Here is a 26,352-nt window from a genome sequence, read left to right on the forward strand (position 1 = left end):
CTCTTCTGGGGACAGAGCACTGCCATGATAATGGGGATGAAGTTGGCCAGCACTGCCACTGCTTCCAAGAAGTGTGGTGGGGAGGCCACCCCTTGGATGCAGCCGTGAAGCTGGACCATGGAGGATAGGCCAGTACTGCATCACCAGCACCCTGTGCTGCTGCCACCTCCAGAGGAGCAAGGCTGGAAGGGCAATGAGGATCGCCCGCTCCGTCTCCTCTGTCATGGCAGCGCTCCACCATGCCAGTCCATTCTTGCCATCCCCCTCTGCCTGCAAGGGGCAGGGCTGGGGGGGAGGGACTCAGCACCACTGGCCTCTCTCCCCCACTCTGGCCCTTCAGTCCCCGTTGTCATGGTGGCACTCTGCCATGTGTATCTGTCTGTGCAGAGCACTGTGACTGGTTGTTTCAGTCAGCATTGTGATTGGATGCCAAGACAACCAATCAGATGCTCATAAAGCATTACAGACAGACAGACTAAGGCTTTTATTATATTAGAATTTTGCATAATAACTTTGTCATTTATTCCTGGTTTTATCATACCATTAATTGAATGAACGTGTGGCCTGCTCACTACTTAAAGCATGATTAAGGAGTTAATCAGGTCTTAAGCCTAATCTACATCAGGGGACTGAGCAGAAGAAAATTCTGTTACAAAACTGAAATTTCTGTTGAATTTTCTGTTACAAATTTTAATGTCTACCTTTGGTACAAACTTTGCCTGTTTCATCATTACTCACTGTCTTTTAAACAGCAATAACAAAGTTAAACAGATTCTTGTTTATTTCACTCTTCTAAGGAAAGCTTTGAGCAACAAGGAGGTGCTCCATTATACTGCATCAATTCATATTTTAAGGGTTAGAGATGTTGTTGTGTTAAAATTAAATTTAGGCTTTCCTGGTCAAAAGAAAAATAAATCCTTTTTGCTGCTGAAAATTATTTTTTCTCAAAGATACAGATTTTATGAGTCCCACTTGTTTGCAATTGCAATTTGCAAACACCACAATCAATTATGATATACAATTTCAAGTCCCATTATATGATTTTTCCTTCTAATCTTGGAATTTTCTACACCAATGGACAATTTAAAGGACCCAATACAATGCAGCATTTGACAACATGCTGGGGAACAGGGGTTGAAGAATCACTATCTAGAATGAAGAAAGCAAACTTTTCCCTTGAGATGGGGGAACATAATTACATTACCTACCAGTATTCTAATAAAGATGACATTTATAGAATGATTAAAGAGAATTTTTAGGAAAAAACTGTGTCTAAGGAATAAAGACCAATCCCAAATCCCTCAGTCATACTTACTGAAGCATTAAAAATACACCCTACAAGTATAACATGAAACAGTAAAAAAAAAAAAAAAAAAAAAAAAAAAAAAAAGGTATTTTTAATAAAAATATACAAAGCAATTTTTGCTATAGTTTTGATGTTTCTAATAAATGCTTTAACAACATAGAGTGTTTGAGTGTACTGCTCTCCAGATAGAAGAAAAAAAAAGGGTTTTTTGGGGGGTTTTTGTTAGTTTTTTTTAAAGATGTCATTATCAACACAGATCCCCACTTTAGCTGGTATATGTAAGATAAGAACTTCTTGAATAATAGCATCTGTAGGAGCTGCTACTGCACTATAATTTTCCTGTCATACATCCATGGCCATAAAGGACAAAGAAGCCACAAGCCCACCTCAGTTCCCACACCAATTCAAATCTCAAATAACAGGATTCTGTCAAGTGGATAGATGGTGGGTCATGGAATCCGTATTGATAGTGACAAGTAATCATTCTTCTTCTTTGAGTATGTCATGATTCATTGTAGATCCTATTCCTAGGATAGAAGTGATGACTGGCAAGTAATGCACCATCTAGGGGTGGGAGAAAGGAGTCCTGTCTGGGCCTTGTTACACCTTATACCAGCAGCTCCCAAACTATGGGTCACAGCTTCAAATGGGGTCACAACATCAGTAGATGGTGTTGCAGTAAATATGCCCTGAGATTTCTGCATGCACAGCAGGGTGCAGGGCTGCAGCCAAGCCAGACCAGCTCTATCAGATCAGGATACGCCTCTGCAGCCCAGTGGGTGGGACCCATTGTAGGAGGGAGTACTATACCACCATGGCCACTAAGGTGAGGCATGGCAGTGGTGGTGGTCCAGAGTTGTGCCCACATGGCTACCAGGTGGACACGGGGCACCTCAGTTTGGCAGCCATGGCAGCATGGCACACAGCATGGCGCTCCTTTCCTCCTGCTCCAGGTCCTACCTGCTGGACCACAGAGCCCATGGGGGAGAGCAGCAGGGCCGGGAGCCCCAAGCCCACAGCGGGTAGCCCACATCCTTCCCCCCAACTCCAAACAGGCTTAGCTCTGGCAACACTGCCTGCAGAGGAAGCTATAGCAGCTGCTGCTTCCTGCAGGTGGCAGCCGGGGCTCTGGCACTGCTGGGCGGGATGGCAAGGGGATGTGGGTTGGGAACGAGGGGCCATGCTGAGGAAATGGCGTCATAAATGGGGTTCCACTAAGGAAAGGTTCGGGAAGCACTGCTTTACACTGCACTGCACAAATGTTGATCAGCATTAGAGCTAACTTGCGTGTGAAGCACTCACATCAGGACAGCAAGTGCCTGGCGAACCAGAAGGTAAAAATCCCATCCCCCTCCCATTCTGGGCTTCCCCTCTGGTCCCCCAAGTTTCTCCACTGCTAGGACCTGCCCCTCAGGGTTCCCCCCTCCCCTCTCCAACCTACTTGTGCTGTCTGTCCTAGGAAGTAGGTAGGGAAATGTTAACCTGCTTGCCCAGCCACCACTGCTGCTCTCCACCCTTCCCTGGCTGCTCCCCCAAGGAACAGCCAGTCAGGCAGCTACTGGGAGGGGGAATAGTAGACCCAACTGGGGCCAGCAGTGGAGGAGCAGCGTGGGGGGAAGGTTTAACATCAAGGTGTAACCTAGAGCAGTGGTTCTCAACCTTTGTTTACAAATGGGTCTCAGTTAAAAAAAAAAAAAAAAAAAAATTGATGGCCAGTCTTGACCCAGTGCCCCTCACTCCTGACCTGCTGCCTCCCCACCCCACCAGGTCCCAGCCTCCCCCCACAACCCACCCTTCCGTGGGGCAGAGGGTGGGTGTGTGGGGAAGGGGGGCATGTGTGGTGGGAATGGGGGGCCCCCCAAACAGCCGCTTGTAGGCTGGAACTCTGAGAGCCTGTAAGGAAATAGAAAAACATGGAAGACTGGCTATTTCCTTTTAAGAAGTTTGTTGATCCATTTTTCAAGTTTGATCATGACTATTTCATATATTCTTGTGACCCACTTTTGGGTCATGACCTACAGGTTGACTAAGGTGGCTACACCTTAATGCAACATGGGCTGAGAAGCACAGATCAGAGATAATCCTACCCTGGAATGGCATAGCTTTAAGCTGCATGAGGAGTGCTTAAAACTAGTGTTAATGTGAGGACAATCCAGGTGTTACGAGCTTCAAGACCCAGCCAAAATTATGCTAACTAAAGAGCAATTGCAACACTGCCTTCTTGAATTTAGCAGCTGATCTTGCAGTTGGACCAAGAACATAATGCTTAAGTCAGTCATACCATATAGCCATCTTGCAAGCTTCAGTTACACATTTCCATACTGTGGTAAAGAGCATGGAAATACAGCACATTATGTTTGCAAGGACAGATAGATCAGTCCACTACCATCCAGCTAACATATAGTGAATAATTATCTGCTTTGATATCCTCAAACAGAGATGTCTTGAAGCCCTAGAGAAGGAAATGAAAAAACAGGAGAATAGTATATAAAGTTCTTCCTGCCAAAGCAGCCTGAACACGCCCTTGAAACATCCACTGTATGGAATTTCTTCTCTTGATGGCGCTGTTCGAGGAGCAGCAGGAGGATGTGCTATGATCTGAACAATGCTGGAGGGAGCCAACATTGTTCAAGGTGCCACAGTGGCAGGGGTCTCACAAGGCTCCAACAGCTCTTCATTGGCTGGCTCCCTGATAGGCTGCCCACTCTCCCTCCCTCCTCTTTTGGAAATACTGGGAGGTTGGTCATAGGGACCCCAATTATGCTAAGTATAAAACTGAAAAGGCTTTACATGCATGGCACTGGAAAATAGTGAAGTTGTTGTTTGAAACAGCTAGCAGTTTGTATACTAGGCTTTTTCTGCCAGAATCCACATGAACACTTGTGCATTATTTTTTTGTCCTGAAAAGGTGTTTTTCCTAGCACAACTGTAACATCTGTCCATGGCCTGAGACAGTTCTAGCTTATAAGAATTAGCATAGTTTGGTCCTATACAAGGTTGCACATAATCCTGGGAATGTATACATAAGCCCTCGATCCCACAACAAGAAAGACATCTTGAAATGAAGCTGGGTTCATGCCTCCTCTGGAACAAAAAGCTGAGCATTTCATATGCGTTTTCATGGCAAAGAGCTCTACAATGGGATTTTCCATTATCAATAGGCATACTGGCTTGATGATGAATCTCTTCTGAGAGCACTCAAGGTTAGGTTGAACTGTTTGCTTGGAAAGTCTTCTAGATCACTGATGAATCCTGTAAGATGAAGAGCCTTTAGGGTTCTCTCTCATTATTGGTACAAAGTCCATTATGACAGCTTCTTGATGCAGGAATCATGAGCAGGTACCTTCTTGTTTGTTTATTCCAGTGGTTTTCAACCTATGCTCTGTGCAACCAAGGTGTTCTGCAATAGGTCATCAGGGGTTCTGCAAAGAGATTGGCAATAATGGTGGAGCAAGGCAGAAGGTGGTGTACCACCACTGCCGGGCCACATCACCTGGCTTCACATTAGCTCACGTGGCCTGTGGAGCCAAGGGTTGGAGGCTCCAGCAGCAGAAGTAATATGAAAAGTCTCTATGATTTTAGACAGTTTGAAAAACACTAGTTTATACAATAAATTATACCTGCACCATTAAATTCTGTAGAATGGGTTGCAATGTCATACAAGCTAATTTAATTGCTCATAACTCTAATATGTTTATGCAAAAGAATCATTCTCTTCAGACCAAGTTCTTTACATGTGAAGGTGGTCAAGGTAACATACCTCAACCTTATCCTGATGCATTCATGATATTTATAAAAGAAGCAGTAGAGAAAGATCTCTCTTCAGTGTTGAATATAAAATCGCCAGTTCTGTGCTGATAGGAAGTGCAAGGAGACTACAAGTTGCACACTTCAAGTCTTTAACTAGGCTTGAAAAACAGGTGCAACTGAAGTCTGACAAGAAGTATCACATAAGCACAGGTTAACAGGTGAACTAGAAGTCTAAGATAAATTCATATTTTGGATGCTGGGTTCAAATTTGATACTGGGAAGTCTCAACTGAAGAGAAAAAAAAAAAAGTGTGTTCAGAAAAATAGAGACTTTCACCAATTTGGAGTTGCTGAGGGCTCCTATGAATTCTATTGTCTGTGGTGGGAAAAACCGGACTTTCTTGTAGTTCACTAAATGCTTCAGCTGCCTCAGCTGAAGGCTTCGAAAACTTCCTGACTGGATCTATCTTGTATCAGCTAATCATCTAGCTATGAATATGAATTCATGCATCATCTCCTCATATATGATACTGCTACAGCTCAGTGTTCTTGGAATGACTTTAAATACTGTGGAGAAACCAAACATCTTATACTGATGGTGACTGTGTCCCACTGTGAATCACAGATACAGTACTTCCTGTGGGCTAGATGGGTTTTAGCATAGAAATATGCATTCCAGAAGCTGGCAACTACAAGTCATCTTTGAGCTAGAAAGAAGTTTTAGGAAGGGAAAAAAAAAAAAAAAGTTACCTTCTGATTCTGTGACAGTATATAGCAGTTCAACTTTCTCAGGTCTAGAATAGGACTCAATTCTTTCTCTTGAAGGCAAAAAGAGTGATCAGGAAAACAAACCTCTTCTATGTACTCCAAAGTGTTTTTCTGAGATCTTTAAGGTGATGGAGAAAAGCCTCTTTGTTCTAGCTGGCTTTCAGGAGAACAGTCCCTGAGGAAGAGGATTAGATGGGAAGAATTTGTATGTGTAACAACAGCCCAGGGTATAGCAATAGGCAGATGGATGATGGTGATATAACCGATTAAATCTACTGGAAAGGGTGAAGATGAGAAGTAAGACCATCTAGGAGGTTCAAATAAAGTTCTTGATTCTCATCATACATGCTGCCTGGAAGGTTGGAGGTAGGTGGCCATCTAAGTAGGAAATGACTGCAACAGCCTTTACATCTGAAGAACTTGCAGTTGAGGGGGTGTTAGTATGCCCCCCTCCCCCCCCTCAAAAAAAACCAATGCAGTCTAGAGCTTTTGAAGGAATACTGACCAGTTCTACTTCCTCAAAATGCAAATCCTTTAATTAATGTTTTTTGCAGCTCTTTAGGAATTCCCAAGGCTTGTAGCTATAAATCTGTGTGCATGGTCACAGTGACAGTCACGGATCCAGCTGGTATGTTCCAAGAATTCATGGTTGTTTTTCTTGTTACTATTTGGCTTTCCCTAATTATCTCTTTCAGCTTCTATCTGGCATCTGTAGAGATAAGAAAGGATACAGCCTGTCCCATGTGAAATAATTTGCAAAGATGGCCTGCTAATTGGTAATTTATAGCTACAGTAGTGCAGACAAACAGGCACTTATTCAAACTAAACCCAGTTTCCTGGAGTCTTTCTTTTGCTGGGCTTTCTGCTTACATACAATTTTCACACACAGAGGAGTGCATACAGGAGCCATGGTGTACAGCATCAGATTTATATCCTCAAGTGATTAGATATAATCACTTGATCACACATGCACCTCCACTAGCTCCCTAATCAGTTCTTTTATGGGCCATCTAATAAGCCTTAAGAGCGTAGAGAAAGGTTAAGAGGTAGAGAATCTGGTGTCTGCCACAAGGTCTTAGCCAGCTCTAAGATGCCACAGAGGCTAGGGACAGACGTTACACATAAACCAGTTTAAGTGATCAGAAACTGGTTTAAACCTGTAACAGAACAATGTTCAGTGCACAGAAACCAGTTTGAAAATGGCTGAAACCAGTCTTAGATAAGCCTAGTTGAATATGGCATCAGACTTAACTGATTTAGGTCAAACCAGTTTATGCAATGTGTCTCAGAACCTTTGTTGTTTTAAGCTAAACCAGACACCCCTAGCATCCCAGCATGTCTCTGGGCTGGGCAGGGCTCTCTGCTCCACAGAAGAGCTGGCCCTTCCCCTCTGCTTCCTGGCCAGGGCTCCAGCAGAGACATGAAAGCACAGCAGGATCTGCTGGCTTCCCCTTGCCCCCCAGACCACTTAAGTAGAGATCCCTTCCTCCTCTCCCCCACACCAAAGACTGTAGCCAGCATGTGGTATGCTAGCTAATGCTGTGTAATGCAAATAGGACAGAGTCCACTTAGGGCTTTTTGAAGGTAATCAGCAGCTCAGATGGTAATGTCCCTGCATTCCTTCTTTTGGAAAAAGCTGTTTAAGAACAGCTTGTAATGAGCAAGGCTTTGTTTTCTGATGGGGTGTTAAGTGCTGATAACAGAGCTGATAAATGCTCTGTTATCAAGGGGGGGAACCCCTTCCTAATCACAGAGGGGCCATGTCCACTCAGCTTAGCCCTGTACAATGGAAGGGAGGGCTGCTCTAGCACCCCCCCGCCAGCTTCTAGCCTGAGCCACTGCAGGCATGTGCCTGCGTTTCTGGGATGTCTGTCCAATTAAAGTGATTTAACCGAGTCAGGTTAGACTAACCTACAAAGATTGAATCAATTCAGGCTCTGGCTTTTTGAATGTCTGTCCCTAGTCAGAGAGGCATGGCTACCTGAGCAGAAGCAGATGAATGCAAAATATCAAAAAGCTTGCAAGTCTCTTTACCTTCCATCCCCTACCCCTGACACACTTCTCTCTAACTGCTGTCTCAGTATCAGAAATTCAGCAATGCTCGAGGAGTACCTCAATAATTTGAAGTCTTTAAACAACAGGAAAAGGGCCAGAAAGATTAATCCAGGGAGAATGACAATAAGTCTTTAAGAGGATAAGGATATTACTCCTGAGCTTCTGGGGCCCACATCGCCTCAAGTCATTATCAATGTTGGGGATCTGGTCAAAGATACGGATTAAAATTCAATATCTCTGCTTCCTCACATGATAGGAGGGAGATCAGAACGAAGACATTTGGGATGCTCAGTAGGGCCACGGTAGTGACCTGTACCGATAAGTCTGGTTCAGTTGGCATTGACCAGGCCCTTTCAACATATATATGCTGAGTATTTAAGAGCTCTAAAGAGGAGCTTTTGAGCAGGGCCATACCAATGATGTTTGGTGCCTGGGGCAAAGCCCACAGCAGCAGCTGGGCCTCGCCCCATGCACAGATCCTGGGGGCACATGCCCCCGCTCCCCCATGCTTGCCTAGGAGTGCATGCAGCAGCAGGAGCCACCATTCCCCTGGCTCCACATCCCTCCAAACAAGCCACTTGTGGCTCCATGCTGCACCCCGCCCCAGTTGGGCAGCACCTGTTGACACCCCTTTGTTTCAACACCTAGGGTGTTTGCCCCCCTCCCCCTACTTGCTATGGCACTGCTTTTTTAGCCTCTTTCTCCTGATCACAGAAGGGAAAGGCCTGGAAGAAAAGGCATGACATTGAAAGTGATGGGAGGCAGATTTCATCAAGGGAAATGAGCAACTTTTAGTGAGATGTTGGTTCATATAGCAAGATATATTAAAACAATAAAAATGAATTTATTTATTTGTAATTGGTTTTTTAAATGCAAATCAAACTCCTTTTAAGAAGGGGAAAAAACCCAGCAAAAACCCTTTTGAAGATCCTACTGGATAACTAAATCTGCCCTGTGCTGACCAGAAACAAAGCAGTTCACTAAATACAATTAGCATTTTCTTCGTTTAATGAATCACTTTGTTTTAAATACAAACCACATATTACGTATCCAGCAGTTTAATTAATTAATAAAAACAAATTTAAGTGCTGTTTATGCGATTTTAATTCCTGTTTCCAAGTGCATTTTTACAAGTCAATTTAAAAAAAAAAAAAAAAGTCATCTAGTGCATCAAATATTTCACAATTCTTTCCTAACACAGTAAAAATTAAAAATTAACATCTGAAATATATACATTATGCTACTAAATTGCTTAAATGCATACATTGTGTTCTTATTACTAAGAGATACTAATTTTGAAATAAAGATTATGCTCATCTGCAAATCAACATGAGAATGAACACTCTTCAGGAAAAGAGCCAAAAAGTACAAGTGCAAAACAAGATTAAAAGCAAGTACTTAAACCAAGGCACTAAATAATAGACTTGACATGAAGACTGCTTACTGTGAAGGCATCAATATCAAGGGCATCACAAGAAGAGACAGTCTCCTCTAGGGTGGAACCAGCAGGCTTTGGTAGGGATTCCACAGTTTGTACTAGTACTGATGCTGAAGCTGCCACCAGCATCAACATCATTGCTTGGCAGTCAGTGATATTTACAGACACAGATACCTGGAGCTGGACCACCATCAGTCACTTTCAAGGGAGGATTCTTAGTGATTTGTTTCCTGATGGACAGATATCAGGCCTTTCCTTATGGGAGCCTAGATGGCTGGTGCCAAAAACTGTGTCTATCCCCATATTCTGCGTTCCTTGCTACACAGAAAGAGTACTGGTTTCAGTGTCAGAAGTCAGTGTGGGTGTAATTAAGTTCCAGATCCCTGCTTAACACCAATGATCTTTTGGCAGTACTGCTCTTGGGGGAGTCACATGCCAATTGCCAAGGACACTGCCAGAGGAGGACATAACAGGAGTCAGATCCATCTCAGAATTCAATCCTGTATCTTAAAGTCTTAAGTTTTCCATAAGGCCTGTTCAATTTGGTAGAGTTTTGGACAGGGTCTACAGACTTCAGTGTTTGGTGTGCTAGTCCAAGGACAAAGATTTGGAAGCGGCTCTCATCAAGTCAAAACAGTTGTTGTAGCCACTTGCAAGAAAAATCAAATCATTACAGGACAGGCACAAAGCATGCATTAAAAAGTCATTTGCCCTTTTGTTTTTTGTATTTATGTTAAAAGTCTGAACTGGGAGTGAGAACAAAACATGAGAATAAAGAAAGGAAATACTTACCGTCTTTGGCTGTAAGCATTAAAACATGTTGAACTGCAAATAAGTGCAACCTTTATACAATAGCTGGTCCTTCTGGCTAATAAAGGCTTGCTATAGCTATCTACCCAAGGCTAAGTAAAAAAATAAAATAAAATAAAAAATACAAAGGGAACAGTAGGCAAATACCACTGGTTCTGTCTCCCCACCATGGGTGTCAAAAGGAAATGAGGTCTGGTTGCAATTGCTCCCTACCTTTTATGCCTTTAACTGAAGGAGGGGAAGAAAGGGGAAGAGGGTTAAAAAAACAAAACAAAACAAACCTGAGCCCTATATGGATACTGTCATTCAAAAGAGGATTGCAGTTCTGATCTTGGGGGCATCTATATGTATGTCTGTGGATCCCAATAAAGAAACATATTTCCTCCTCAACTGTATAACAAAATAAAAAGTGATATCAACACATTTCATACAAAAATAGTACTCTGAAGGAGCATACAAAGGAGACAGAATGAATACTTTGGCACAATGTAAAAAAAGAAGTTATCAACAGAAATTAAAATATTGTGTTAAAAATTCTCTAGAAAAATTGTCCCTTTCAGTACAGAAATTACAACAAAATCCGATAGCTTTATTTGTCTACTACGGAGAAAGAGTATAAACTTGATAGTAACACTTACTCAGCTAATACGACGTAAACTGAATGTCTACTAGAAAGTTAGCATTTTCCACATTTTTACCAGGAGCATTTCAAACATTCTTCACTAGCTTTCTTCTATTTCAAAATATTCAAGCAATCATATACCCCAATCACTCTAGAAAGTAAAATTTGAAGATCAGAATACAGAGAAATCCTTTACTTTCAGTTAAACAACTTGTTCAAGTTGTTACAATAAAAAGCCAAAAGTAGTCACAGATACTAGGAGCAAATTACTTTCAGACGATGACCTACACCAGGCATGTCAAACATCTGGCTCATGGGCCAGATCCAGCCCATGGAGGTGCTTTATCTGGCCCACCAGGCTACTAGAAGGCCACTGGAAGTTAAGGGGCATGGCGGGGAGAGAGGCCTGACACAGAATCAGCACGAGGGCAAGCGAGGGGCCTCTGGCCACTTTACCTGTTGCCACTGCCAGTCCTACCTTCCCAATCAGCCCCCACCACATGCCCTCTACTGGAGCTAGAGCTGCCACTAAAGGACAGGGAATAGTAACTCTAATTCTGGCACAGGGCACACAACAGGGGCTGGAGCTGTTGCCACATGCCCCACATTGGAGCTGGAACTGGAACTGCCACCAACACTTCCACATGGCCCAGGCTGGGTCCAGCCCACAAGAAGCTCCAGGCCTGCACCAAAAATTGACATCCCCAGTCTATGCAATTCTACTAACAAAGATTTTCAAAGCCCTATCTAGTAGCATGCCCTAGAGACGATTTAATAGTGCTACTGAAATATATTTACATATGATACTTGATAACAAATCTGTGTGGGAAGTAATAGAAAATTAACCTATGATAGTAACACACTTATTGGAAAAAAAACAAAAACACAACCATTCTAATATTATAAAAGCCTGAGTCTGTCTGTCCATAATGCTTTATTCACACTCTGACAGGCTGACAGAAACAGCCAGAGCGCTCCAAGCATGGGAGGAATGCCACCATGATTCCAAAGCCGAGGACCAGACAGAGGGTGGGGGAGCCAAGGCAGAACAGCAGCAGCATGGGGCATTAGGTGGCGGCACTCCATCCCAGCCCTCCCCACCACCCATCATTCTTGACAGGCAATTGGCTAGTCAAACTATGTTCTTGTAAGTGGAAACAAGGGAACTCAGGCATTATTTATGCTCCCCCTGCTCCTTCCATTAAAACCACACCAATGTAGCTATACAAATGAAAATGCAAAATGTGCTAGAAGAAACATACATAGTTATAGCTTACTGTGGTGCAAGTTATTTTTTACACCAAAAAGTGTATCTTTAATATAGGCTTGCAGCAATGTGGCTGCACCAGCTGAGATGCTGGGAGAAAATGTCACTACAAAGATAAGTCATCAGTTAACATTCTCTGGAGAGCTTCAACCAAAATAGATCAACAGTGTTTGAACTCTATCAGTAATTATGTACTTCATACATATTTACATTTGAATTATTTTACTTTACTTCACTGCATTTCTATAACAAACAAAGATTAAAATAAAGAATGGAGCAATCATCCAAGAGAAAAAGTACGTGTTCAAACTTAAGAATCAACACTGGTCGAGAAGTAATATTTTAGGAAATTCACTTTCATCTTTATTTTAAGTATTTGAGAATCTTACATATGTTAATAGAGTTTTTGTTGGTTATGTGAATATTATTCACTCCAAGTTAATAATTTAATAGTTAATAGTTCAAGCAATTAAAGACATAAGAAAATTCCTGTAAGAAGGAAGTAATAATGGAAAGTACTCTTTTGGCCTAGAAGCCTATCTACCTGAAGTACAAAAACACAAACAACAAGGCCATTATGAAACTGCAGTCAACTCTAATGAGATCTACAGTTGTCACTGGGAGGTGGCATCAGACCCCATATTTCAGACCAGATATATTCCTGCAGGAATAATGAAACAGACAACCTAAATCACTATTTGTGGTCTTGTTCATTCTTTAAATAAGAGGAAAATGGAGCTCTCCATTACTGAAAAATTGTAAGTACTGGGCTACTGAGGAAATAAACAAACAAAAACAATTTGGCTCCTCTCCAACCACTTACAGCCTGGTCTATATTCTGTAAGTGCATTTGCGCTACTTGCACAAAAAACAAGGGCCAAAAAATAAAATAAATTCACTTATTTTAATTTAATTCTACGATTTAATTTATGTATTATAACATATTACGTTAAATTTTACTTTTGCCTAGATTAGTAGAATGTGTAATTTTATTGGATGCTTTTACCAATAACAAGTCATGTGACATGATCTTCATAGAATATATAATTAGGTGTGGCAGGATTCAATTTTATCATTAAACATAGACTTCACCTCAGACTTGCAGAACGACAGAAAAATATCATCATTTGTAATAATCAAAATGTATAGAAAGGGGATATAAGAAAAAAAAAATCTGGGATGGGGGTAAAGAAAATCCAGGCATGGGCATGCCACTTGCACACAGAGTGGCCACTGCAGGCAGGGTGGGGGGAGCCCTGGCTCCACTGATTGCACACTGCTTCTCTGAAAGTGGTTCGGGCAACTGATACAGGAAATGGGGGCAACGCTGGGGGGGGGGGAGGGAAGTGGGATGGGGACACTGTTGGTCCCATAGCCAAGGGGCAGGGCTGTTAGTAGCCAGGAACCCAGTTCCTCTGGCCATCTGCTCTGTCCAGGTCCCAGCTGGGGATCGGGTACCAAATTCCCACTGAGCCCAGCCTGTCCCCTGCATGGACTGGGGCAGGGTGCCTCCAGGGCCCAGCCATTACCCCTCTGCTGCTCAGAGGGGCAAGAGACTGTGACCACCAAGGGGTTAAGCCACCCCTCCACTAGTGCCTGCCAGGTGGGCCTTGTCCCCCAAGGGACCACAGGGAGCAGGCAACTGTTTCCCACCCCAGACTGGGTGGCTGCTGTCTCCTGGTGCAGCATGGTGCTGGGGAATTAAGCAGCATTCGACAGCCAGGATTCCCCTGACAAGCCTCCTCTGCTGGTGGCCCCAGCCTGCAGCCCCTAACCTGGCTTCTGCTCCCACACTCCACTCCATGAGACAAGTGTACTACCAAATGAACAAAATGATTTAAAGCAGGTAGTCTTTATTGATTTATGGATATTTACTTTTTCTATTTTGACACGTGATTTTATAAAGCTTTTAACAGTATACTGTCATTACTAAATTGTCTACCCCCCACCACCCTAATTTTACTGAATTTTTAAAAATCAATAATAAAAATAAATGTTTAAAAATAAACATTGATTTTGGCCATCAAAATAAAAAAATATAATAAAAATATAATTCTGCCAAGCCTATAATATGATTGTGAATTCTACGATATCATTTTAGCAAAATAAACCATACATTATTGCAAATAATCTATTAAACTAATAATAATGAAACAAAGGAACTAAATATACAGAGGGTTTTAAAATAGTAATTCTTTCCCTGTTCCAGATCCACAGGGCTCTCTGAATGGATGAATAAATATTTGCAAATAAATAGGATATTCTAATTTAAACTAGTTTGGTCTTCCCTAATTACAGTAAACTCTGGTTCAATTTGCCATTCTGATTCAATTTGCTGTTGCTTTAATCCCCTGCCAGCAAACCCTTCTCCCTCTGCCACATTATCAACTCCTACTAATTGGTCACTATTACTTCCATTCCCCAATGAAGTGACAAATTAAGAGTCTACCAACAGTTTAATAATTATAATTTCAATATCTGATTTTAAAACAATTGTTAGAAGTAACTTTTCAGAATACTGCTACAGAAGCTTGTTAGCCAGCATTTCATAAACAACAACACTCTTAAATTAATACCCGCTTTAAACAGGCTGTTCAAATATCTAGTTTCATGTTACGGGACAAGGTTACATGTATAACAGATCTCATAAGACTTCTATACCTCTTCATGAAATAAGGTAACTGGCTTCCAATGAAGCCACATCTGTCCTGTTTTAATAGCTTAACCATCATACAAAGTTGTTTAAGCACTAATCCCATCTTTTTAAATAAATGATAAAAGCAGTATGGTCCAATCTAAACTAGTATTTAGAAGAGGAAGAGGGTAGTTTTAAAAAGAACTGAATATAGTTATTCAGTTTAACACTGTTTGGCTAGGAGAAGTTTTCACCCACAGAAATGCAAGTTACATGTTTAAGGAAGTCTGAAAATTGTTACTAGCACAAGCAAAAAGAGTTTTAAAGGGAAAAATTAATCCATACACTGGCAGGGGCAGCAACTTTAAAGGAAGTTGTCTGTTCCATTTTCCACACAGATGAAAATACAGGGGAATGAGCAGATGCCTAGAACAGATGAGCTTAGTTCACGTTCAACTGCAATGACAAAGTGAAAGATAATCTGAAAAGAAAAGGCAAATTATACAACTCCCTATAAACTGCTTCATTTTAGAAACAAACAGAACTCTACCAAAAGTTTTGCAACATCAAAGACTCCAACCCATCTAAAGTCTTCAAAACATTTAACTAAATGTGTGTTTAACTGTCCCCTGTGAAAGAAAAGAAGAAAGAAAAAGTTTAAAAAGTGTAAATCGATTTTATGAAGAATGAAAACATTTGCAGACAAAGTACTGGAAAACCAAACCAACACATAATCCAATGTTATTATCTCTATGGAGGCCCATGTACATTTACTGTCATTTTGAACTCCTGTTGGATTTTATGTCATTTCAGTCAGTTTGCCTGAGTAAGGACTGCAGGCTTTGAGTTAATGTGTTCAGTACTTAGAAGGGTTACACACCAGGTCAATATCAGGTTTCTAGTAGCAAATACTCCAATATGAAAAGCAAAGTGTAGACCTGCAGTCACTGTGCTACCGTATTTTCCTACATATAACCCATACCCTTTCCTCCAAAACCAGCTAGGGATAATCGAGGTGCACATTTTATGAGTAAGAAGGATCCCTGTGGGTGGGAGGAGGAACACAAAGCAGTGGCAATGTTGATGGCTGGCTATCAGAGCTGCATAATTTAACACTACCAACCATCGCCAAATTTCTGGACCTGCCAGCATATACTCACTGGACTGGGCCAGAATGCAGAGTTAGTCCACAGCTGGACTCAGCTTGCCAAGTCTAACTTGGCACATGGCCCCAGATCTGGTGTGTTCAGTCTGACCCTGGGCACTGGCTCCAGAGCCATGTTCCAAGTTGCACCTGGTATGCCAAATCCAGGACGTGCTCTGACTCTTGGGCCACATGCCAGGAGCGTCTGGTGCACCAAGACCGGGACTGTGCGCTGACTCCAGTGTCATGTGCCAGGTTAGGCCTAGTGCAAGGCTGCAGAGTCAATGCACAGTCCTGGAATCAGCACAAGGCGCTGAAATCAGTACACAGGCAGCTCTGGACCTGGTGCACCAGGTCAGTCTGTGGACCCTATCTGGTACACAGGTCTGGCAGCAGGCTTAGGACCTGGCTGAACTCCCTAACTACTGCAACTTGTCTCAAATCAAAGATTTTCCCCACACACTCCTCCCCTGCTCAGGCTCCCTTTTGACACCAAGTTTCATACTACATACAGGAAGTATGTTATATGCCAGAAAATATGGTCATACTCTACTTTTTAGGCATACAGAATCTCCAGAGATGAGGAGTTTGAATGCTAATCTTTTATCTACCAAGTTGCATACTGATTGATATTAAGTGAAAAGTTATCTGTGAAATAATTTTAAAAGTCTGATTCTAGCATTTGAATTAATCATTGGAGACCCCTTTGAGTCGCATACATTTCTTTCTTTCTTTAAATCACAGATTTAAGTCATATAAGAGTCAAATTATTGTCCTCTCCTTTCCTCTGGAATCAGGGATGGATCCAAAGGGGTACACAGTGGTTCTATTACTCTTTCATGCACTGCTGACAGCTCCCATCTTTGATGCCAGACACCAGTGCAGCATACTCATTAGACATGTGCAGCAAGCTCTCTCCTGCCACCACATACCCCTTTTCAACATCTTGGATCTACTGTCTAGAACATGTATGAGATCAGAAGAAGTGTCATTTTTGACCATAAAAATGTTATTAATCTTTTAAGAAGGCAGAGGTAGTTAAAATGTCTTAGTTTATTAAATTAAATATTTCTCCTGACTCCCTAAGATTCCTAATTAAGGGAAATATTAGGACCCCCAGGACCCTCATCATGGTTCCTCCACAGTTCCAGGGCAATGCTATGGTATTTTCTTGTATACAACATGCCTTGGAATATAATATGCACTTTTCTTTGAAAGCAGAATGAAGAAAAAGAGAGATTTTTTTCCCCCAGAGTTATTGCTGCACTGAGCAGAGATAGAACCTAATCATCATTTGACTCACCTTTCCTAATTAACTAAAACTGAAACCCTAGCTTTTGCTGAAGACTGGTCTCCATGAGTGGATCTGATTTTGAAAAGGCTGTGATATAAGAGAAGAGAGACTGTGAGCAGCTACAACACAGCAACATTTCCCTGAGAAAGCTTAGTTTGATTGGTAGAACATCAAGACCATTAAAAAGGAGAAATGATCATTAATACCTCTGAAACGAAGAAGGAGCAATTAAGTCAAATGACTCTGTAGCTGCCTGTAATATCACAGCTACCATACTGTGGAGCACAAATCAAAGCAGGTGATTCTATCCCAAGCAGAAAGCCAGCTTCCCCACTTAACACACTCACACCATTCTTGGGGAGCTGATTTTAGGGGAAAAGGCATGTGTTGTATATGAGGAAAAACAATATTTGTAACACCCTTAAAATATAGCTTTCCCCTTCCATTGACATAGAACAAACAAGTGAAACAAAACCACACAAAAAGTGCCATACAAACAAGCCCTCATCTTGTATCTTGGGCCCCTGGCATACATTACACTTATTGTGGGATATGTAAGCCACCCCACAACAAATGATAACATGTTAGACATTAAATGAATTTGTCTTGAGGTTAAAAATGATTAATCTGCCACAAAAAACAGCAACTCCACAATGATGTTGCTATTTAAACAGCGACTTCTCTGGCATGCCAGGACAGATTTAAAGTCTGGTCAGGTAGTGAGATTCCACTCCCCCCCCCAATCCCACAGAGCTCTCCCTTTCCCACTCTCCCAGGCTGCCCATGAACAGTGTACCTGCAGTCTGGGACTCTCAAATGCCAGCCAACAGTACACATGGATCCCAGGCTGCAGGCATGATGCCCTTTAAACTTTCCAGAACCTAGGGAGGCACACAAAACAGCCCCATTTGGGCAGCAGGGATGAGGGGACATCTGCACATGGCAGCAGGGGCTGACAAGGGGGCAGAGCCTGCCCTACTTGCAGGAAACCCCCTCACCCATGCTTCCATGCAAGCAGCAGTAGCAGAGGCTGATGGGGTGGAGAGTAGAGACCCTGCTCTCACGAGAAGCTTCCGGGGAGTCCCATTACCTTTGCCACCTGGCATCAAGGGTGGCAGAGCTGCCTGCAACCTGGGAACTTTAAAGGACTGCTGGTGCTTAAACATCAGCAGCCCATTAAAGCCTTGGAAATTTTAAAGGGCTGCCCATCTAAGAATGGCTCAGTTCTCAGGCTACCCAGGAGCTGGACTTGCTACCCACTCTCTCAGTGAACCTGTCCAGCACACTGAAACTCCTGGGGGTTGGGGGAGCTATATAGCAGCCTCCTACTACCCCCTTGCTCAACAGCGTTAAGCTTTGTTGCATTTCCACCAGGAGGCTTTGAATGTGTGGCTGCCCAAAAGGCCCTATTTTTTCTGTACTGCTACAAGCTTTGCAGCACTAAAAACCAGTGCCTGAGGGCATGTTTGAGCACTACAACATCCCCCACCCCTCTGGTTATAACATATGCAATTTGTCCCCCATTGATGCTGTGGATGATGCTGTGGTACTCCACATTTTTTCCTCTGTCCTATGCTTTCTTTGTATCACATCAAACACAAATTACCTGCCTTAACTTTCAAATCTTTCCAATGCCCAATTTCCATTCTACCTGTCCTCTCATACGTTGTCACAATGGCAGCTGTGGCTTCCACTTTGCAGCCTTCATCATCCACAGGTTAAATTTTCAGAAAAGCAACCTTGTGCTCTCTTTAAACCTACCTTTCAGATGCAAGGAGCTCCCTGTAAACATTCCCTGCTGCCAGAGATGGACATGCATTTTACATTAACCAGTAATTGAAGAAAAATTGGAAACCAACCCAAGAACAAGAAGCAGGAGCCAGGAATGCTTTCTTCCAGCTGAATGCCCTCAGCAACAGGCCATATGATCATACTTCCTCTTACCTGTTTCCTTTCTGGCCTCACGACTTGCATTCTTGGCTTCCCCACTTCAACCAGACAGCCAGAGGATGCTACTAACCAAACTACTTCAGAGCCTAGTGGTCAGAAAACTCTCTTGGAAAGTAGGAGATATGGGTTTAAACCCTTCTGGCTAAGGAGGGCCTATGATCCTGGTTTTCTACTCCTTTAGGGCGAAAAAAGAGGTTTTACTAAGGATAACAATAGTTAGTATACATACTCCTTTTATAGATTAAGCTACATAGGCAACAAGGGTTGAACTGAATTTGCCTAATCTGTCAACAGCAAAAGCAGGAGCAATACAAAAAACACCATAAGTGTAACTATTCTTCATCTCTAAAAGGTAAACCATAAACTCCATACCCCAATCAAGAGAGGTAAGAGAGGGAAAAATGTGTTTAAGACTACACTATGGCCATAGTGTAGTCTTAATCACCTTTATGACCTTCCAGCCATGCCTGCCTACAAGATCTGGAGAGGTCTCAACTTAACTTGAATAACCCTGGAGGCTTGTCTATGGTTATATCTACGCTGTACTCATTACTGTCTCTGAAGCTACCTCAGGTACTGCTAACAGTGTAGCTCAAGTACTGCAGACCTTGTTAAGCTGCAAAACTTGCCCAAGAACAGAGAGCATTTAGCCCACACACAATGCTGGGTTGCTACAACTAGCAGTAACCAAGTAGATAATGTAAAGGTAGTTTGGGTACCTACATTTACACAAGCTGCAATTACTGTTATAGCATCCCTTCTGCTGCATTGTTGTGAGCTCATCCTCAATCCTTATTGGACCCTATCCTTCTGACCTTCAATCTTTACTGGACCCCACCATTTTGCAGATCTGCAGGGCTGCCTTCTGAGGACACCCTTAGCCATTTTGCACAGTGCTTGAAGTAGAGGTATTTTCCTCAGGCAGAACTAGGGCTCTGGGAATCTTATGCTGGACTTTACCTCAAGTCTCCTGAATTTTGACCTAGGACTCAAACATAGGATTAATGGGTTTAAGTTAACAAACATTAAAGATTTTCCAAACTTGGAAAACAAGGAAATGTATAGAACCCATGACTGTACTGTGAGTTTCTTCCCACTCGGGGGGAGGGGAAGAGGAAATGGGGGGACAGGACACCTTTTTTCAAGCATCTTAGACTCCAATTGTTAAAGCCTTATCTTTTGTTAATGTGTTTTTACAACAGGAAAGATTCATTTCTCTCACAAGGCCCTCCCTTATTAGTAGCATATTACCAGGTCTACCCCACAACTGGAAGAGTAGAGGGGAAGAGACAAAAAGTAAATAAGGAGTCAAAACAAAACCAGAACTAAACATCCATACTGGGAGCAAAGGTGGCTGTGGAAATATTTTCATGGAGGCTAGTCTATGCTATTTTTAAATTTTTGTTCAACACTTAGATTCCATGACAATAGGTATTCTAGTTTCTGTGAAACCAATGAAATCACTGAACATGTTGTACGTAGTAATAACTTCAAATGCAACATAATGTAAGTTTATGTTTTAAAATGCGTACCATTGTCATAGACTATGAAATGTATTACAAATATGAGCTGGTTCAAAGGGCAGTAGCAGCAACACTGTCCAACAGTAAACAATATATCTGAAATCCTTGTGTAGCTCTTATCATTGAAGAATGATCTGTGAATGATTGGAAACAAATAGAGAGAGGGAGCCACAAGGCTCTCTCCTCTCATAGAGAGGGAACAGCAGTTTTGGAAGAAGGCCGTCAGTGAGGCCTCCTTGGTAATGTAGCTAAACAATAGCCAATGGTATTTTAAAATACTAAAGGTTTAAGGATCTCATACCACATGTGACTTCCAAAAGCTATTATAAATTTATATCTGCTGGTGCACTACAAAAACTAAATACACAATCACATTAATTTGGTAATCATGAATACTAGGGCTGTGTGAAATAGCACCATTTCGTTCTGACTTCTGTGTCGCCATTTCAGGACAGTGTTTCATTTTGTTTCATTTCAAAGAACTGTTCCATTTCATTTCGGCAAAACTGTCTTCACTGATTCAACAAATTTTGACGTTTCACCCATAGGCTATAATGGGGAATCATGAAAATGCCTATAAGTTTGTCATTTCTTGCCTGATTTGGATGAAAATTGCAGGGATGGTAGCCCCTTCTCAGGGCATGCAGCCTACCAAGTTTCAAAGAGATAGGTGCAGGGGTTTATGGGAAACTGCACCTCAAGTTGATGACAAGCAAAACTCATGTCACTTGCCGGCAGCAGCAGCCTCCTGTCATCCTGCGCACAGATCTGGCCAGGAGGGCTGTGAGGCTGTGCCAGACTCCTCCTGGGGGTGCAGGCCCCTGGATCTGCACATGGATGACAGGAGGTTGCCGCTGCACCCTGGGACCAGCACTGACCCCAACCTGAACCCAGTGCTGGGAAGACTGGTGCTGCTGCTGTCCCCAGACAGCCTCCTGTCACTCTACGCGCAGATCTAGGGGCCCACACCCCCAGGAGGGCTGTGCTGGACTCCTCCCAAGAGTGTGGGCCTCTGGATCTGCGCTCAGGATGACAGGAGGCTGCCACTGCCACCTGGGACCAGCACTAGGCACAGCACGCACCCAGCACCAAGAAGACTGGTGCTGCCGCTGGCTCCGAGCAGCACAGCAGCCTCCTGTCATCCCGCACACAAATCTGGGGAGCCTGCATCCCCGGGAGGAGTCCAGCAGCACTGGGAGGGCAGGTTGAGCTCTGTGGGGCTGGTGGAGCCATTCAGAGTGCAGCCCAGGTTCTCCCCGCCTCCCACTGCCAGGCTGCATTCCGAGCAGCTCCACCAGCCCCATGCAGCTCAGCCCAGCACCAGGAGAACTAGTGGCAAAGGCTGCTTGGAGCACAGCCCTGGGCAGTCACTCTACCCTGCCTCCTGCCCCCAGGCTCAGGTTTGTGGGGTTGGTGGAGCCAATCAGAGCGCACCCCGGTGGTGGGAGGCGGGGGGGAGCCAGGGTTGTGCTCTGACCGGCTCTGCTATCCTCACAAAGCTCAGCCCAGCAGTGGGTGGCAGGGGAGAGCCACTGGTCAGGACTGTGCTCAGAGCAGCTCTGTCGCTTGCTCTCCCCACCTCCCACCACCAGGGTACCTTGAAGCTTCGCCGGGCTCCACTGACTGGCAGAGCCGCTTGGAGTGCAGCCCTGGCTTTCCCCCACCTCCTGCCACCAAGCTGCTTCAAAACTTGAAACGTTTCAAAATGTTTCGAGTGCCCTCATTTCATTTTGAAGCGGTTTCAAGGCCTTTTGTTTAATTTTGATTTCGCTGTTTCAAGCTCAAAACACGTCAAAACAGCTTTGAAACAAAATTGTTCAAATTTCACACAGCCCTAATGAATACATTCAAAGTGACTGTTTCCTCTCAGTTTGATTACTCGATGACTTTTTTCCCCATGGTCTCAAAGTCCCAGCTCTCCAGATCACAGTATTTCCAGCATACTGATGACTCTTTTCTCACACACAAAGAGGAAATATACATACATCAGCCTTATACCAAAGTTACTTAAGGTTCTCATTTGTTTCAAGACAAAGTTCAAACCTCCTCCTTTTTTGGTTTAACTATTCCCCATGGATCTCCTTCAGCTAATCACATATTTAGCTTTAATGATCATCTCCCTTACATCATGTAACCTAAGAGAGACCATTGGAATCGCTCCCAATTTCCACCAATATAACTTCCACCACTACCTACAAAACACAGGTGCGCTGGTTTAATTTAAATCTATTTTCAAATCATATTTGCTTAAACCAGTACACGCTTTCTTTAGTTTATTTTAAATTAAAATCAATGTCACTCTTAAAATCAGGAAGAAACTGGCTTCAGCTTAACCAAAATAAGCCTATTTAAACTGAAGTGAGTGTGTCTATACACTGTTTTGCACCAATATACTAATAGCTTGGCTTAAGAAGAGCCCATATCTTTAGTTAAAACATCTGAGTTTGTAAATGAAGCCTCTGATGAAAGTGAGACCCCTTGTCACTATCTGCGCATCTTCCTGTGGCCTCTGTTTCTCCACACCATTTATATAATGGTCTTCTTTCCAGATCTTGATACTGATGCTGTTTGCTTGCATTTTTCTACCTACTCAGCTCACATCTTCTAATTTTAACTAAAAACTTAAACACTAAAGGGATCAGGCAAAAAAAAATTTTAAAAAATTTAACTGTGGGTTACGGGGGGCATGCTTGGGGCCGGGTCTCGTGCCAGGCCACCTACTTGTCTCTATGGGGCAGTCCACCCAGTCTCGCCTGCCATGACTTTGCTGTTCCCATAAACTGGTGTTATAGTGCAGGAGTCTGCCCCTTCCCAGCCCCAATGCCAGGGGGTACTATGTGCAGCTCTGAGCCTCCCCCACACTGCAGCCCATGCCTTGCAGATGGCATCCACATGATGCAATCATAGCTTACACTACGACTGGTGCTCCAGGGTTTCGCAGAGTCCCTGTGAAACCCTGAAGCAGCAGGTCATTGTGCTTAACCTTTAGGTCTTTCTTTCGACCCACAGCTCAACCTCCTTACAGCAGAGGACTTACTGGGGTCAGGACTTGCCCCTAACTCTCTGACTAAGCTCCCAACTCAGCCTCTCGCCCAACTACAGCCTCAGGCATCCAAAGACATATCTTGGCCTACTCCCCATTCCTGGGGTTCCTACTGTGCCCAGTCTAGGGCCTCTACACCATGCCCCACCCTCAGGTCTTCTCATCCTCCTCGCACTCAACTACATCCTTACACTTGACTACTCAATGGGCTGGCCCTTGCACTGCCCTTCAGACCTACTCCCAGTTCGGCCCTCTTCAACGTGCCCCTGGGACTGTCCTTCAGACCTACTCCCCTTCAGCTCTATTCTGTGCAGGGCCACACAACTCCAACCTCCTTCATGGCCTTGGAGTCAACCACCCCCATAGGCTCAGGTGGCACTGCGCTTGCCATGCCTGGCTCCACAGCTACCTCCAAAACCCACCCAAAGATGGGGGCTGGGGTTAAGGTGCCCCATCTCACCTTTCACCGGGGAGGTAACTGGCCTGGCATTTCTTGGGGGCCCCCATACCACTAGGAGCCCCACCAGGCCATCCTTCCCTGACAGGATGCAGTTTTTTTAGGTCATGCCCAGGACCAAGAGCCTCCTGCTCCTACCTGCTAGATGTTCCATGCAGCTCAGCCAAGCAATGTTTTTGCCCAAGCTGGAAACAGCAAACTGCAGCCTTTATAAGCCTCATGTTTCAACATGGCTGCCCTCATCAGGCACCTGGCTGCTGCCTGACTCTGTCCTTAAAGTGGCAGGCACCCAAAGCTGCACTGCCACACTCTGGTTAAATTATTTAAAGAACAAAAGAGTCAAAGGCAGGCACCTTGTGCCTCATACAGTGCTAATCACACTTTCAACTTCATAAAGTATTTTATAATAATTTTTATGGAAGATGCTATATGCAATTAAAATGTGTAATGGATTTTTTTTTTTTTTTTTACCAGTAAGTCTTTATTTATAAAAAGGTTTCAGCCTGTGCACCTTGTGTCAGATTTAACTCCTAGAAATCTGAAACTCAGGCTTATAGCTTCAGTTACTCAGAAGCACATTTTAATTTTTGGCACAGCCTGGAGAATTTAATGGAGTGGATTAACTTTATAAATATCCCAATCACTGGGACAAAGGCAAAAAGACTGAATATAGCAAAATTCTGTCAACACTGAGCTTTAAATTTTTAAACTAAGAACTCCATGTAAACAGAATAGCCCTGATTTTGGCCTCCACTGCAGCCCTGTATGTCAGCTCCGTGTTAAGGTGCTTAGTGCTGCACCAGTAGGTATAATAGTCTTTTGTTACTCTTCCTTGTAGTTTTAGCATCAGACTGTGACAGGAACAGGACTAAGAGGTCACAGATATGGGGAATGAGTGCAGAGCCAAATCACAGATTCAGTTCTTCTTCATGGCTGTTGGACAGCTCCATAAGGAGATTTAGCAGCTGACAAGCCAGTATAGTTCTAGAGGTTACTCTGATTGGAGCTTAAAATTAAAACATGCTTCTGCGTGCTCTCAGATATGGATTTCCCAAACTGTGGCCTGAGCAGAGCAGTGGAAAGAAGGAGAGAGAAAAGGGCGCTTGACAATCCATAACTACAGAAACCAAACTTTCTAGGGAAAAAAATGCCACTTGTCACTTTTTCAGAGATATAGTTTTGGTAGCTGTGTTGGTCTGAAACAAAAATCAATGCATAACTCTAGAACTCTTGGTTCAGGGATGATAAATTTTATTAGGCCAACTAAGAAGTCACAAAAAAACCCTTTTTTCTGTAAGCTTTCGGGCACACATGCCCTTCCTCAGGCTGAGGGAAAATTAAAGATGGTAAAAAGTCCCCACTTTTACCCTTCCCCCCTCAGGCTATGCTGACTTAATTCAGCTGCTGCCCAGAATCAGTGTCCCACATCAACCAAGGCTCTCTATTCACATCCCACGGTAGAACATAGTTCATAACACTATTCATGTCAATCTCAGGTTTTGCACTTAAAGATATGAGGCAGTTTACTTTCTAAACCCCATTTTCTCATGCCTTCATTCTCCAAATAATTACCTGTTGCCCTCAACTTGTTGTCAGTTTGATCCAACAACAGATTATTTGAAAGAAAATATGAACACCCTCTTCGGTCAATTCAGAGTTCCCATGAATTAAAAAATAAGACCCATTTATCTCCTATTATAAAAATTATAACTGCCTTTCTGAGTGATAAAGGGGGAAAAAAGGCAGTTTCAGAAAGCATCACAGTGAGGTGCAAGGAGCAGACCCTGCAAGTGAGGCCAGACCAGGCTTCTGGGGTTATCTTCCACCCTGCCCACAGCTTCTTTGCGTGCTAGTGGCCACACCACAGTCCAGCTGTCCGTAGCACCACCAGGCACGGGCTCCCGTCTCGAAGCCGTGAGCACTCGGTCCATGGGTCTGAAGCGCTCCGAGGAGGCAGCAAGAGGCCCCACATTAAAAACCAAAACAGATCGAGAACAAAACATCCGCGATTACTAGGAGCAGCCGGACGCGGGGGAGGGCTCAACACGCCGGACTGAGGGCAGCAGCTCCCATCTCAGGAGGCACCTGCAGAGCAAGCCACCGGGGCAGCCGGGCACGACCCTCCCGCGGAGCGGGGCGGCCCCGGGGAAGGGACAACAGCAAGTCAGTGCAGCCCCGGCCCCTCCCTGCGGGACAAGCACAGCGAGCCAGGGCCCCGACACCCCTTCCTCCCGACCCGACCCGCCGCGCAGCGCACGTACCCGCACATCCCCGAGCTCCCGCCGGCCCCG

At 43.7% G+C, this 26,352-nt stretch overlaps 1 protein-coding gene across 5 annotated transcripts in view; it reads right to left on the reverse strand.

The window, feature by feature from the left end:
• TNPO1 (transportin 1) overlaps nt 1–26,352 on the reverse strand; it is a 116,558-nt gene extending 90,206 nt beyond the window's left edge. The window contains exons 1-5 of one of the 5 annotated variants that reach the window (XM_019532271.1): nt 26,323–26,352; nt 19,877–20,020; nt 10,408–10,516; nt 6,325–6,532; nt 5,806–5,871 (exon numbers count right to left, since the gene is read on the reverse strand). The gene's annotated coding sequence lies outside the window, so the exon portion shown is untranslated. Of the gene's footprint in view, nt 1–5,805; nt 5,999–6,324; nt 6,533–10,407; nt 10,517–19,876; nt 20,021–26,322 lie in introns of all 5 variants that reach the window. The other 4 variants (XM_019532272.1, XM_019532270.1, XM_019532273.1 and 1 more) reach the window with 4 other exon arrangements.

The sequence above is a fragment of the Crocodylus porosus genome, unplaced genomic scaffold, assembly GCF_001723895.1.
Source record: "Crocodylus porosus isolate Cpor-Errol unplaced genomic scaffold, CroPor_comp1, whole genome shotgun sequence".
Taxonomy (NCBI): Eukaryota; Metazoa; Chordata; order Crocodylia; family Crocodylidae; genus Crocodylus; species Crocodylus porosus.